Source organism: Miscanthus floridulus, unplaced genomic scaffold, assembly GCF_019320115.1.
Source record: "Miscanthus floridulus cultivar M001 unplaced genomic scaffold, ASM1932011v1 fs_460_1_2, whole genome shotgun sequence".
Classification (NCBI taxonomy): domain Eukaryota; kingdom Viridiplantae; phylum Streptophyta; class Magnoliopsida; order Poales; family Poaceae; genus Miscanthus; species Miscanthus floridulus.
The window spans coordinates 12,160-25,650 of NW_027096784.1; the positions used below are offsets into that span (position 1 = coordinate 12,160).

A 13,491-nucleotide genomic window follows, 5' to 3' on the forward strand; every position below is an offset into this window, starting at 1 on the left:
CACGTGTTCTCCATTATGATGTCTCTCTGGAGGGGGTTCAATCTCTGGGGCGTTGTCATAAAATCTAAAGAATAATTTGCTATGGTACTTGTGACTTGTCTTTAAGAAGCGTCGGTTCCTTAGGTAAACTATCTTCTTGGATGCATCCAGGTACACCCATGTAGTACCATCCAAGCAAACCAAGCATCCTGTCTTTCCTTTGATCTGTCCACACAAAGCAAATAGCGTGGGATAATAATTGGTAGTAACAAATATTATTGCTCTACATATGAAGTCCTCCTTTCGAAACGCATCATACATCTGCTCCCCATGCCTCCATAGCCTCTCTATTTCTTGCATCAAAGGCTCGAGGAACACATCTACATCAATGCCTGGTTGTTTAGGGCTAGAAATAAGAATAGTGAGGAGAAGGTACTTTCTCTTCTGACACAACCATGTTGGGATGTTGTACATGGTCAAGATCACTGGCCATGTGCTGTGGTCGCTCATCCTCTCATTGAAGGGATTCATTCCAGCGGTGCTCAAGCCAAACCGTACATTCCTTAGGTCATCGCTGAATTCTTTGTGCTTCTCATCAAACCTTTGCCACTAACTACAATCAGCCGGGTGTGCAATCTTATCATCATCCACCTTGCGCTCATCATCCCACTATGTCATGAGTGTGGCTTCTTTAGGGTTTAGGAAGATACATCTCAAGCGGTCGGTCACTAGCAGGTACCATGTTACCAAGGCAGGAATTCTTCTCTGCTTTGCATTATTGTCTAATGGAGTGTCCTCTAGGGGCTGAGATTCTTGTACCACCTTTTTTGTACCCTTCTTATTCCTCTTTTTCCCCGTGGAGGCTTCGTCCCCACCGTAAAGGTCATTGTTCTTGTACCGGCTGGCCCCACACCGGGGACATTTATCCAGTGACTTGAACGTTTCGCCATGAAAAAGTATACAGTGGTTGGGGCATGCATGGATTTTTTTCAACCCCTATTGTCAATGGACTTATGACCTTCTTTGCTTGGTATGTGTTGGTGAGAACTGAGTTTAGTTGTGGCAGCACCCATGACAGGAGATGCAATAGATCATTGAAACTACAGTCTGACTAGCCGTACTTAGCCTTCAGGATGAGCAGCTCAAGCACAAAACGTAGCAATATCCAATATGTCGGACAACCCTTTTCAACACCATACACAGTCTCCTTCGATGCTTTTGTCACCCTTTCCAAATTTTCTAAACCTTTCGGACTATTTAGTAAAATCTCTGGTCCAAGTGCTCGAATTATGTCCTCCAAATCATCTTCATCCTCGACACGTGCTCCACCATCATTATTGGCACCACCTTTGTCGTTACCATCCCAACCACCAGCATCACCACCTTCTTCATTGCCAAACTCAAAATCCATTCGTGCATCAAGCTCTTCTGAATATTGGGACAGGGATTCTATGGTTTCATCATCGTATTCCTCCTCATCCTCGTTGTTAACAATAACCGTTTCACCATGATGAATCCACACTGTGTAGTCCTCAATAAATCCTCGCATAATCAAATGTGATCTGATGATAGTCACATCTGTTCATGCCATACGGTTCTTGCAATCTTTACATGGGCAAATAATTGTATCATTATTCTCTTTCAATGTCGTTGCATGCTTCTTTGCGGCTTCAATAAATTTATCCACCTCTTCACGGAAACCTGCCTTGAACCTTAAGAACCATACATCCAAGAGTTCTTGTACTCCATCTTTTACAACAACAACAAAACAAACATTAAAGGACTACTTATTCAGATATATATAAAAATGAAATAAATTAATAATTACTTGAGAATAATTGTATATACTTCAGATATATATGAATATAAATCTAATATAATTACATGAAGCATACAAACACACCATGGTAAAGGAAAATTAATTAATGGCCCATTTATCTATAAATAATTAAAATACATATTTATTGATTACAATAAACAATTTCAAAGACAACAATTAGCAACAATTATACTTTACCCAATATCTTTCATACAAACCCTAGTCCAATTTCATCAAACATAAATTTACAAAAATGAAATTAATAAAAAAACCAAACCCTAGATCTAGATCCACATGCACATGAAACATGCATAAAACTAACTAATTGTTCACTAAAATCAAGAAATATTGACCAAATAAGGGTATGATCTTGTTCCCCTCCCTAATTTAACCTAGTACATTTAAAACTTGGGTCTAATTTGCTTCATAAGTAGCTCAAGCACCATAGAAGAGAGAGAAAAACAAAACTCTAATCACTCACTAACCAACCATTAAAACTTCAAAAAAAAGTATGGAATAGTATTTTCTTACCTTCTACAACCTCTCCACCAAACGATTTGAGACCAAAACCTTCCCCCCTTAGTAGAGCAATTTTTGAGAGGGACCCAAGGCCTCCCCACCTTTTTTTCACGGGTTGAAGTGAGTGACCCGAGGAGAAAGAAGGTGCTGCATCTGTTTTATATGGGGGCATTTGTAGGGGCGGCTGGTGATTGAGCCGCCCCTATAAATCGGAGCTATAAATATAGGGCTATTTGTAGGGGCGGCTCGTAACACCAACCGCCCCTGCTGTTCCATTTGTAGGGGCGGCTGGTGTTTGGGCACTCGAGCATGCCACTGTAGGGGCGGCTCCATCACCAGCCGCCCCTACAAAAAAATCGAAGCGTTGCTAAAAATCGTTTTTACGTAGTGAAATCCGTTCCAAATTATAATTCGTTTGACTTTTTTGACCCCAAGTTTTACCACTCATCTTATTCAAAAATTTGTGTTAAATATTACTTCTTTTGTTGTGGCTTGCTTTATTAACAAAAGTTCTTCAAGAATAACTTAAATTTTACTATGTTTGCACAAATTTTTTAAATAAGACGAGCAATCTGGGGTCAACAAAATCAAACGAATTATAGTTTGACCCCAACCTTGTATTAAGTAACTAAATACAAGGTCACTTTTGTTTCTTCTTCCAGCTCCAGGGCGAGCCCGTAGTTCATGTCTCAGTGGCCAACATTAACCATGCATGCGTCGAGAGTGTATTCCACTGCATGCCGCTACCTCTCTGCATCCTTTACCACAGTCAACCACGACGACGAATGACCTACATTCTATTCTTAACCATACCTGTGACTGTAAAGTCGCCGCAATGCGCGTGCGCTCAGCATGCATATATATACACTTTTTTTTGATACATATATATACACACTTACTTTTGTTTTTATCAAAATATATAAGAGACACTACACACGCTTATTCCTATATATAAATACACACATACACACTACGTAACCGACGATGAACACATCTGAGAGACCGATTTGACAGATTCTGAGATTGATAATACATGCACAATAGGGTCATTTCTCCTAGAATAAATATAGAAAAATCCAATCACCCAATTCCAAAACTAGAACTAACCTAAGCATTATTGTACGCTCAGTTTGCTACAGCATGCATATATATGTGCACACAAAAGTTGTGAGTGTCTGCATTGTTCTATGTAATTCGCAAAGAAAAAAAAACAAATACCAGTTCACATCTAGCTACTACATGCAACACCTGCTGCAGCCTAGCTTTCTTTTGGTAATTGGCTAATGACTAATTAAAGAGATATATAAATTGATCGAGGTGCTAATTAGGGCCTGTTTGGTTCTCTAGTCCATGGACTAAAAGTTTTAGTCTACTTTAGTCCATGAACTAAAAGTGGACTAAAGTGGTGTTTGGTTTCTTGAACTAAAATGGACTAAAGTGGAGAGAGAGAGAGCAATAAATGAGAGGCATGGGTGTCCCCAACACCTTTTAGTCTATTTTAGTCCAGTTTTATGGACTAAAGGACTAAAGGATTTTAGTCCAAGTGTTTGGTTGTTTAATCCAACTAAAGTGCAGATTTTAGTCCAAAATGCTTTAGTCCATGGAAACCAAACAGGCCCTAAAGCTATGTAGCGATCGAGGAACATATGTAAATGTCATCTCATCAATGGGTTTGAACGTACGAAGTTTTCATATAGTTTTCGAAAAGGTAAAAAAAAAGTAAATAAATTAATATAAATCTATATAACAAATGGGCCAACATAAGAAAGAGGGTTCAAGCAAAGAACGGTTCTAATTAAGCGCTTTAATTAGTACTCCTACAAGCTTATTATGTTTGGGCTGTGATGATGATGAAGTTAAAGTGGGAAACTAAAGGAGCAAGCACGCACTAGCTGGCTATTTGTGTTGTGGTGACTCCTCTTACAACATGCGAGCATTAGCACTAATTAAGGGCACCCTTAGTAGTTAAGCAAACTTACCCATATGTTGCCACATCATCTAACTGTTTGTTTGGGATGATTGCATTTCATTATTTGGTTGAGTTGATAGAGTCCTTGTTCTCTGTTTGGTCCATGAGCACGCATTGGAGTCTGTCTAAGCACTAGCGCATATGGAAATAGGAGTCAGCTCTTCTCTCTCTTTTCTTTTTTCTTTATATCTTGTACGTAAGCAAAATACTAAGATGCATCTATAAAATCAGTTAATGACATGGCCTCTTGCTTGAGGTGCCCTAAGGGCAGAATATGTTTGGTTTGCAAAATGACTGTGCCGGATCATTCGATCCGGGGACCAAACCTAGCTAATTTGTTTGGTTGGTAGTGTGAGCTGGATCTCTTCGCCACAAAGATGTTCTGCATAGCGATTCCGCAAGACAACGGCTAGACAATTACGAAGGGTGCGTCTTTTCTAAGAAAAAACGGCGAACCGAACTCATTCTACTTGCATGCGAGAGCAACTCATGCCGGATGATCTCAATTCGTGAACGAAAAAACACATTGTATGTTGCCGTGTCCTCTAGGAGGGCCGCACTGTTGTACTTTTAAAATACTCTTTTTATATATAGAGCCCTTTTACAGTACTTGAAATTGTCTCACGTTGCCTCCCATTGCCTCCATAAAATATTAATTATCATCATAAAGGGTATGTTGGTCATTTCACATGCCTATCACTACTCGCCGCACCCCCTCCCCGATCCGCGCTCGACGCCGTCGTCCCGACTCGCCCTCGCACTCGGCATCGCCCGACGCCCCAACTTGCACGCGCTGTCGCGTTCACCAAAGCCGCCACCGCCGCCGCCGCCCTCGCACGGCACCGCGCCGGCCTGCCATCGCCCGCACTGCTGCTCTTACCCTAGCGACCGCTGCCCTGCTCTCTCCCTCCCTCTAGCCGCCGCCGGAGCCTCGTCGCGACGGCGGCCCAGCCGCGCCGTACCCCCGCCCCCAGCGCGAGGGCCGTGGTGGTCGCCTCTGTCGCCGCCTTCGTCGAGTCCGCCGGATTCCCACGCGCCCTCGCCGCCCTCCAGTCCAAGGCCAGCCTCGAGGTACCAACTCCCCTGTAATCCGATCACATGATTACATTACTCTGTTTTGGTGTTCAGAATATATTTTAAGGTTCCATTTTGTGATGCTCTGTTTTCTTTCTGTGCTACTATGAGCGTTTCTGGTTTCTCCACCGTGGTCGATGGTACAGTAATCGTCAATTATCATTTTTTAGTGTGGTATATATTGTTCTTGCAATTTTCGATGTCTGCCTGCTGATTCGTGCTCATTACATAGATTAGACTACTATGTATAGTTTTCTGTTTCTGATAAATCATTATGTAGATTAGACTACTATGTATAGTTTTCTGTTTCTGATGAATCCATGTCTAGCTGAGTGGTCCTGGTTTGTGAACTGAGGTTTGGATTCAGAAGTGGAGGATCTCTCTGCATGTCAATATCCATTCACCGATTTTGATGCGTTAGACCTATGGTGGTAGATTGTTAAGAGGGCGCCCTTTGTGCTATTACTTCTTAATGTACTCTCTTGTAAGTAGTGATACATGTTGTCACTTTGCCTTTGTTTAGAGAGTAATCTACTAGTTTCCCTTTTGTTTTTTTGCTTGCCTTTTAAGTGAGTAGTCTTCTTTGGCAGTAGCTCAGCATCCTTCAGGTTCTCATTACTTTATCATTTGTTGAGTGTTCCTAGAAAGCTCTCAGATTTGACAAGTAAAAATTTTGTGTCGTTTATTATCTAATACTTACTTAAAAATGCGTTTGTCTCTTTCCTGCGCTTTTGGTACTTGGTAGTGTGTTCTTTATATAAATGCACTTGACAGATGTCATGAGAAATCACTTCATGGTTTGGAGAGTGCATCTGCAGGGAGTGAATATACTTTCATGTATCGATGGAACTGAAATTGCGGTGAATGAAGATCTTTACCTGAATCTGAATTCAATTTTATCGAGCCAACATTTGGGAGATTAAAACTCAGCAGTTTCCAGTCCTGTTTGGAAGGCACAGAATGCTCTAGCAGTTTTCATGATTTACTTCAAAATTAGTACTGCTAGAGCATTCTTTGTTCAGTAATACAGTGCACCTGCCTACTTCATTAATTGTTCAGCCTAGCTACTTCTTTCTTTGCTTTCTTTTTCATGACTTCAATAGTTACTATCAACACTGCTTCTATTCTCTTGGTATGCAAGGCTAGGTATACATGTCACAAATTGTTATGACAAGGGACTATTCAAGAATGAGTTAACACACAACACAATCATTTACACTTGAGACTTGTGCTAAGTATTAACATGGTTTCTCACTTTATTAGAGGACTAGCAGTTTATTGTTTATATGTCTACTACTATAGACTTGTTAACTGTTCTGCTGGTGATATAAGTTCTGCATCCTTGACAAATTGGCAGAGTTATTTCATCTATTTGTGTTCAATTAATTAGCACTAGCTATTGCTTTTCCTCCAGTTGTGGATTCACTTGGTGTTAGTGAAGCTTATTGATGTTTTAGTTATGTGATTATCTTTCCCTCTTGTCGGGGTTGTCTTGTATTATTTTTTGATATAATAGGTCACTGCTCATGCACCTTGGCTGGTTTCTGTTACACCTTGGTGCAGCTTGTTTCTGTTACACCTTGGCTGGTTCCAAGTTTCTAAATGCATATAAACATAGGCTGCTGTTTTAGAACATGGCAGGCTGCTGAAATTTGAAACTTCAAGTGCAAAGTGAATTTCAATAATGAAAACCTGTGCATCCTAATGAAAGCTTCATTTTCAGGAGGAAATGTCGGATGATGATTCTTTGCTGGAGTATAGTGAAATTGTTATGAAGATGTTTGGCAGTGGGGACGACGGATTTGAGTTTTATAACAACTACGCTTATGAGAAAGGATTTAGTGTGAGAAAGGAATACTGCGAGTGGGACAACGGCCACAATGAGAGGACCCTTCGGAAGTTTGTTTGCAGCTGTGAAGGTTTCCGCGCAGAGAAGGAGGTGAGGAGGGAGATCAAGAAGCGGAGGCCAGTGGAATATCACTCAGTTGTGGATGCCGTGCTCAACTTGTGATTGCACAGGATCCTGAACACAGAGCAGTGGTATGTGAAGGATTTCATCGACGAACACAACCATCCGATGACGGAACCAGACCTTGCTTGCTTTTTGTGTTCACATAGAAGAATCAGCGATGATCAGAAAGCAGAGATTGTGCAGCTGCAGATTTCTAGGATCCACAAACACCAGATAATGGATATTATGGTTAGGCGGTACGGTGGGTATGATAAGGTTGGATTTACATCAAGGGACCTTTACAATTTCTGCCATCGCAACAAGGCGAAGACACTTTCCGGTGGTGATGCTTGAACAATCATCAGTTACATGACAGAATCGAAACGTAGAGATCCTGATTTCTTTTTCCAGTACAAGACTGATGGGAGAGGGCACCTGACGGGATTGCTCTGGTGTGACTTTCAATGTCAGATGGATTATAGAGCGTTTGGTGATGTCGTCGTGTTTGATGGCACGTGCAAAACGAATCGATACAACCTGACCCTTGTTCCTTTTGTTGGGGTGAATCACCATAAAAGCACGGTTCTTTTTGCCTATGGAATTCTTTCTCACGAGGATACTAAGTCGTATGTGTGGCTGCTTAGGTCATTCTGTGATGCCATGATTCAGAAGCATCCGGTTTCTGTGATCACCGATGGAGACCATGCTATGCAGAAAGCAATCAGTATTGTGTGGCTGAATTCATCGCATAGGCTATGCGTATGGCATATTGAGGTGTGCATTGCGCGTAATCTTCACACCCAGGATCTGAAGGATAAGGTTAGGGGTTTTCTTTATGATCGTTGCTCCATAGAAAAGATTGAGAGGAAATGGATAGCATTCTTGGCAAAGGAGAAAGTTATAGATAAGGACTCGTGGCTGTACCAGATGTATGAGATGAGGGAAATCTGGTGTGCGGCGTATCATGCTGGTAAGTGCTACTTAGGACTAAGGAGCAACAAGCGTAGTGAGAGCCTACACTCTAGGATTTAGTTTAATCTAGATCGGAAAATGACACTGTTAGAGCTGATACAGCACGTTGACCACTGTCTTTCAAAGTTGCGCAGTAATGAAGCGTATCTAGACTTTCAAGCAAGTTCTAAGCCATGCTTACAACCAGATGCTTCAACTATTGAGAAAGAGGTTGCGAATTTGTTCACACCAAGTGTTTATTTTGCTGATGTGTAGTATAGCGTAAAAGCAGTCGACAAGTGTTATTGGATTGAGACTGTAGATGGCTATGATATTGTTGAGTATATTGTTGGAAGGGTTGATAAAGGAGACAAACAATACTATGTGAAATGTGAGATATGCGTTGTTGAATGCAAGCTGAAGGAAATTTCTTGTTCTTGTCTAAAGTTACAGTCCCTTGGAACCCCATGCTCACACATCTTCTTTGTATTGGGTCGTCAAGGAGAACACAAGCTTCCAGACTGCTGTGTTTTGGAAAGGTGGACGAGGGGGGCCAAGCGTGGATTTCCTCCTATAAGGAAGAGCGCCATGTATGACTATTCCGATAGCCTATAGAGGTACCATGAGCTACACAATATCAGTCAAACGGCATCCTTCGTAGCATCTCAATCACTTGAAGCATATGGGCGGCTGAAACGCGTTCTTCATGAGGAAGCTGCTATGATCCCTCCAAATGGAGGCAAGAGGTTTGGTCCTATGCTGCCGCAAGCCCTGGATGTTGATTCTGCAGATGTCTTTGATCCCATACATGTGGCTGGCAGAGGGGCCCTGAAGAAAAAGTTGAAGTCAGTTTCAGATAAATCTAAGAAGAAATGTACCCTGTGTAAGGGTGAGGGTCACAATCGGTGAACATGCTCCAAGAGAGAAGAGGTAAGCTAAGTGTAATGTTAATCAAAGCTAAAAACGGGCTGTCTGTGAGGCATGTGTACTTATGGGTAATGTTCCTCTTCATTTGTAGGAAACAATGCTCCCTGAGGATGTGCCGAATATATGATTTGCCAAAGGTAACTAAAATGGCCTAGTCTTGTGTAAACACTACACTGTTTAGCTCATTTGCTTTCCTTATCATGTGAAACCCATACCCTTGCTGTTTGCTGCATATATCTGCTGATTGTTCTCACAGATTTCTGGAACAATCCTGTACAATGGAAATGTGTGCTGCTCTGCCTGCGAACGAAGCATTTTTATCTGAAAAGCCATAAGTTGAGGAATATTGCTTTATACTGCTTATTCCTTAAAAGCACCTCAATTTGATGCATCTGCTTCTGGATGGTTCTTTGTTCACAAGTTTCTAAATATTTTCTGCATTTTTACCTAAAAAGGTGGAATTATGAAGTTCAATGTTATAGCTATTCTTAGGCATCTGCATGATACACCTAGAAAGCAGTATGACGTGTATTCGATATCTGCAACTGCAATTATTAGCTGTTGCTTTCTCCTTTTTTGGCTTTTGAGCAGAAAAGGTCTCAGTGAAAGCTAGATTGCTTTTATCTGTTTACTTGAACACTGCACATTGTTGTATCATGCTTTTGTTTGCATATTCCTTTCATGTTCTGTATTCCTATTTGAGGCCTGTTGGTTATTGATTAAGATTATCAGTTACTAGTTACTTGATTAGCGGAACCTATTTATCCAACATTTTCTATGCTTGGAGTATTGAGCTGACAGGCAAAATTCATGATTGCAGGGGCTTTCTGTTATTGTCGTTTCAACCATAGATAGCTTTCAGGGGAGGAAGAGAGCTAAGGAAGAAGATGAACAGCGGCTGGTGCAGCTGGGGCGTTGGATCTTGGTCCAAAGGCTGATAACATTGCCTAAAAGAAAAATGAAATTTTAAGCACCGGAAAGAAGATGTGAAATTTTAAGCACTGCATCTGGCGTTGTAGAAATGTAACGTTATCATGCTGTGATGCATAGAATAAACTAGTTTTCAGTGGCGATTTGACATCCCTTAGAACAATAGCTACGAATCAGAATTGGTCAGACATTGTGAGCAGTTAGTTTGCTCAAATATTCATATATGGTACCTACGTCCTCAGAAATCAGATATGATCAAGACATGTGTAAGTGCATCATTTGATCTCATGGTAAAAGCATGAAGGTAACTAAAGTAAGAGAAAGAAACAATCTTAAGTCTTCAATTGGGAGATGCATTGCAGGCCGAGCCAAATGGTATGACAATTGCCTGAATGTCCTGACCACGGAAGCATTGGCTTGCCGTGATGGAGTGTTGTTTGCACAAGAACTTGGCATGCATTTTTTATATGCCGCTTTCATACTTTTGTATGCATTTTTGTCCAAAACAATGCTTCGAATGGTAAACAACTAAACTGGGGGTTATAGATTGTATTATGCCTTTTCTTTTGCAGTAAAAGAATCTTGTCCGTACCCTCCAGACTAGTTTTCCCTTGAATAAGATGGACTAACTGGGTTTATGAATATCTTATAGGTGGTATTTACTTGACTTCGAACATGGTTCAATCAAGGATGATTATTGTGGGGGAAGGTCTGGATACAGCTCAGAATTACTGAAGATCATGGAAACTAACCAATCTCCCCTTCAGAAGCGACCACGGAGAGATCGAAACCGTGAAAAGGAACCTTCCTCAAACAAAACTGAAGTAATGCAACAAGAGATCTGGAGAGATTTCCCTCAAGATCTTTTTGAATCTGTCATTGCAAGGCTTCCAGTTGCTGCAATTTTTCGATTCCGCACTGTGTGCCGAAAGTGGTCTTCTCTTTTGGGCTCAGATAGTTTCTCTCATCAGTACTCTGAAGCTCCACATGGACTGCCATGGTTCTATACAATCACCCATGAGAATGCAAACAACAATGTTGCAATGTATGATCCTTCGCTGAAGAAATGGCACCACCCATCCGTTCCTCTCACTCCTACAAAGATAGTTATTCTAGTGGCATCCGTGGGTGGCCTTGTATGTTTATTGGATCTGAGCCACAGGAATTTCTACATTTGCAACCCTCTTATGCAATCACTCAAGGAGATCCCACCAAGATCAGTCCAGGGATGGTCAAGAGTCGCTGTAGGGATGGTGTTGAATGGAAGAAGTTCTAGTGATGGCTACAAAGTAATGTGGTTAGGAAATGATGGGACTTATGAAGTCTATGACTCTACAAAGAACATGTGGTCTTGCCCTAGAACTTTTCCTCCGGGCATCAAATTTCCACTTCCTCTAAATTTCAGGTCACAGCCTGTGGCGGTTGGCAGCATGGTATACTTCATGTGCGCAGAACCAGATGGTGTTTTGTCATATGATGTAAGCACCGGGATTTGGAGGCAATTTGCCATCCCATTGCCACTGCATTTGACTGACCACACACTTGCTGAGTTCTAGGGAAGGGTTATGCTAGTGGGTCTGCTATGCAAAAATGCAGCGACCTGTGTCTGCATATGGGAGTTGCAGAAGATGACACTCCTCTGGAAGGAGGTGGACAGAATGCCAAATATCTGGTGCTTAGAGTTCTACGATAAGCACATGAAGATGACATGCCTAGGCAACAGTGGTTTGCTCATGCTCTCCTTGAAGGCGAAGCGTATGAACCGCCTTGTTACATACAATCTTTTGAAAAGGGAGTGGCAAAAGGTTCCTGATTGTATGCTACCATGCAGCCGCAAAAAGCAATGGATAGCATGTGGCACAGCATTTGATCCGGTCCCGTGCGCCTTGGCCTGACATGGAATTTACCATCTTTTGCCGAGCATGTTAATATTTTAGTCATTTCATATCATTGGCCTATCTTTAGATAATATTTCTATGTTGTTGTGACAAGTTCTGCAAAACCGCATCACTGTGGTTTGTTTTGTATCACGCCGAAGCAATCGAACCGTTTCCTTTTATTACCTACTGCTACTTGGGTCAGTGCTACATCAATTGGGCAAGCCGACCTAATATGTTTCATGGAAGTAAAAAATGGAACGCCAGGTATCTATCTGTATGGTCGTGGTTTTGGTATGTTTGGTCTGTGTCCCGTTAAGCTTGTAATCTTTCTGAACTTGTAGTTACCTACCTAGAACTGAGTTTATTATACAATAAAGATGGGGATGTTAATGTTTTTATTCTGGTGCATAGAGATGTAGTGGTGCTTGTTATTACCATGAAAATATCCGTACTTCTGTTTTAGGCTGCCTACAATTTGTGTGTTACCTGAAGCTGTTTTGATGCCTGCCTGAATTGTTCGCTGCAGCCTACAGCTTTGTATGTTTCCAGTCATTATGAAATCTACATTCGCACACTAACCCCCGTGTCAAAAGTTTAGGCTTCTTATGTTTCTTATATGTAATGTAGATGCAGGGATATTTGGAGAAGCTTCTTGATCCTCGTATCTTATTGTGTTCTGAAATCTCTCGCTACAAAGCATAAACCGTATACGATAAGATGTAAAAAAAACTCAAACGGCATAAAAAAAGGGAGTGACTAATGTCCAGATCTCTTGTATCACGCAGAAAAATAGATATCATCAGGCATCTTAGAACACAATTACAAGCAGAAAATAGATTCAAGATCATAAGTATAAAATAGATTAGAAGCTCGCAAACATGAAGTTTGTGCATGAGCAAGCCATCAACATCCCTACATCTACCTCATGTGACCAAAAGTCATACATCCACCACTTGTAACCAAAAGCTTAGCTCACTAACACCTAAAGCTCACTGCTCAAATTTCACTAACAGTGAGCTCATAGTCTTATCTCTAATAGGTTCAAAACAAAACACAGCTTCGATGAGCCCTTTTAACTTGTCGACACCATCAGGTACACTGCCTAGGCCTTGCAGGATGGCTGAAATGCAATATGAATATCCAATTAGCGATAATTTTTACCAAAGTTGGAGAAAGACAGCCAATAAGATAAACTCCAAGAGGTTCTCTAAAATTAATAGCCAAATTTCATAGTAGATGCACAAGCAATAGAATAGAAATACCCAGTTACTGCTGCAACAACATATTTTCTAGCAATATCTGGTCAGCCTTGGAAAGTGATAGTGCCTTCTTCCAGCTACCAAGCTTCTACAGCACAATTGTTATTCATTTGAATATTGTCAACCTATTTGAAATAAGACAGGAGCATATTGAGAGCCTAGATAGTCTAGTACACTATCATGTATCCACACTTGTTACTTAGTGAAAGTAGGCATCTTCACCCATATAAGTA

At 41.2% G+C, this 13,491-nt stretch overlaps 1 pseudogene; it reads left to right on the forward strand.

Annotated features, from left to right (window-relative positions):
• The first annotated feature begins 3,029 nt into the window (after nt 1-3,029).
• On the forward strand, nt 3,030-12,014 carry LOC136531854 (F-box only protein 6-like; annotated as a pseudogene).
• The last annotated feature ends 1,477 nt before the right edge of the window (nt 12,015-13,491 follow it).